Source organism: Suncus etruscus, chromosome 1, assembly GCF_024139225.1.
Source record: "Suncus etruscus isolate mSunEtr1 chromosome 1, mSunEtr1.pri.cur, whole genome shotgun sequence".
NCBI lineage: Eukaryota > Metazoa > Chordata > Mammalia > Eulipotyphla > Soricidae > Suncus > Suncus etruscus.
This window is the reverse complement of record NC_064848.1, coordinates 100,771,296-100,774,130: the sequence shown is the minus strand read 5'-3', so window position 1 is coordinate 100,774,130 and position 2,835 is coordinate 100,771,296. Positions and strand designations below refer to the sequence as shown.

General features: G+C 31.1%; 1 non-coding gene across 1 annotated transcript; it reads left to right on the top strand.

Annotated features, from left to right (window-relative positions):
- Nucleotides 1-2,185: 2,185 nt before the first annotated feature.
- On the top strand, nt 2,186-2,292 carry LOC126027765 (U6 spliceosomal RNA). The gene has a single exon (XR_007502323.1). It is a non-coding gene; the product is annotated as a U6 spliceosomal RNA (small nuclear RNA).
- Nucleotides 2,293-2,835: the final 543 nt, after the last annotated feature.

Below are 2,835 nucleotides of genomic sequence, written 5' to 3'. Positions count from 1 at the left end.
GTTGTGCCTAAGTCACTGGACTCTCCCCCTTTAACTGGGAGCAATTTATTTCCATTGCTAGTACCTGGACAATGATTTTCACGGTATTGAATTTTATCTGTATTTGATGATGCTTTGTTAAGCATTAATATTTAATAATTTAGCATATTGCAATCTCTGTTCCTATAGCTAAAGTTTGGCAATTCTGGAATTCTCTATAAATGGATTCTACCATTTTCTTATAATTTCTTGATATCATTTTGGGATAAATTCTCTTTCAATTTTTGAATGTTTCCAGAGATTTAAAAATAGTTACCTGATGTATTTTGGGATCCAAGTGGGAAAGAAAGTGAATACCTGATTATTAAATATATCAATATTTATTTAATTCCTACATTACTGTAAATCCCTTAATCATTTTTAAATCTGGTTTTTGGTTTTGTTTTTCTGTACCATATAGAGTGGTGTTAAGTGAATTTCTGACTCTGTGTTAATGGATCACACTTGGTTGCATTTAGTGGGACCATATGGGGTGCCAGAGATTAAATTCAAGTCACCTCTGTGCAAGGCAAATCCTCTATTCACTGTACCATCTCCTCAGATCCACCATGCTGCCTTTAAATGATTTATATAAATGAGTACCAGTATTTTTGCAAAACTTGAGAATGGCACCTGGAGAAGAAAAAAATCCATTCTTTAACCAATTTTTCAAGCTTATTATTTTTGGTCATTTTTATTTTATTATTTTAAATTTATTTATTTTATTTATTTGAATTCCATTTTATTATTTTTGGTCATTATTTTAATTTCTGCTGGTAGATGCATTTTAAGGTCTTTTGTAAATAATTTCCCCTAGTTTACTCCACTGTGATATTAGGGATCAGTATTCTCAGTCTTATTAAAAAGGTAATAATTACTCTATCCATTTTTAATATCTATCTATCTATCATCTATCTATCTATCTATCTATCTATCTATCTATCTATCTATCTTTGTATCTATCTATCATCTATCGATCTATTTATCTTATTAGTTTGATCATAGGATCAATATTAATTCCAGGAGGGAGGAATGTGGGGTATTCAAATGTGTGGATTTGTATAAAGTGTAATAAAGGATTTATTTCAAAATATAAGATGCAATGTAGATACAGTACAAGAAATGGGATGAGATACTGGATCTAGTATCAAAAATATTTTTATTATTCCTAGACCTGAAGCTGGGAAGAGAGCATGAAAACTCATACCTGTAGAAGAAAATAGGTGCATGTAAATCAGTTTCTGTATAAAATCTGGTCATTCCAAGGAACCTTATTCATGGGATCTAGGAGAATAAGTACTGTAGACAATTCTATTTTCTCTCCTATAAACCCTGGATTGTGCTTAGTGTTGACCAGTGAAGACTCGGGGCATTAACTCTTCTCCCATGCCTTCACTAGTAGAGAACAAAGTTAGAAATAGTGAATAGTGGATTTACAGAGGAAAATGAAAGTTAACATTTGTTTTCTCTGTCAACCTTATTTATTCCCCCCAAAAATTAAAAGTGAAGGTGTGTATGATAGAATGGGAGGAAACAACTAAGAAAAATTACTCAAGGAACTTTAAAAAAATTTAAGTAAAGTAGGTGTTAGATTTAATTATACATTTATTACTTTGTCACCTCCTGAAAGAATGTATTTAATTAAACAGGTCTTATTTTATCATTGCTTCTAGATAAATTGCTCCCAATTTGATCTAACCCCAATATCTTTGAAATTTTTTGTGTTTGACAAAGATCACTTGCAATTACTGACCATTAATGGTACCTATAGAAGAAATTCTATTTCACATACTTTTGCACTTCTAAATAATTTGGTAGGACTTTTTCCACTTGAAAACTCAAATGAATATAACAATTAGTCCTAAATTTTTATTTTAAAACTAATTAAAAGCAACATTCCTAATTTCAAATTCAGGTATAAGGCCAAAGCAAGGACATTTTTAAGTATCTTATTTTCAGGAGAAGTGTTTCATAGGTATCTAATTATATGTAGAATATATTTTCTATTGTGTTTCTTTCTTTTATAATCCTAAAAGTGTCCACACAAAACTGAAGTGAATGTTAATTATTCACAATGAGTTCAAAACTGATTTATAAGATTAAGTTTAAAAACTAAAAGCTCACTGAGAAGGATTAAATGCATTAAAAGATATAAAAACTTTTTCTAGTGCTTGCTTTGGCAGCACATATGCTAAAATTGGAATGATACAGAGAAGATAATTATGACCCCTGCACAAGGATGACACGCAAATTTGCTTAGTGTTCCATAATTTAAAATAAAGTTTTTCTAAAATTCTAGAAACAATAGATTCATATAGCAATGTGGCAGGCTACAAAATTAACAAACAGAAATCAATGGCCTTTTTATACACCAATAATGATAGGGAAGAGAAGGATGTCAAGAAAGCAATCCCATTCACATTAGTGCCACACAAACTCAAATACCTTGGAGTCAACTTGACCAAAGACGTGAAGGACCTATACAAAGAAAACTATAAAACCCTGCTCCAAGAAATAAGAGAGGACACACGGAAATGGAAACACATACCCTGTTCATGTATTGGCAGGATTAACATAATTAAAATGGCAATACTCCCCAAAGCATTGTACAGATTTAATGTGATCCCTCTAAAGATACCCATGACATTCTTCAAAGAGGTGGATCAAAACTTTTGAAATTCCTTTGGAACAATAAACACCCAAGAATATCTAAAGCAATCCTTGGGAAAAAGAATATGGAAGTCATTACTTTCCCCCAACTTTAAACTGTATTACAAAGCAATAGTTATTACAACAGCATAGTATTAGAATAGAGAC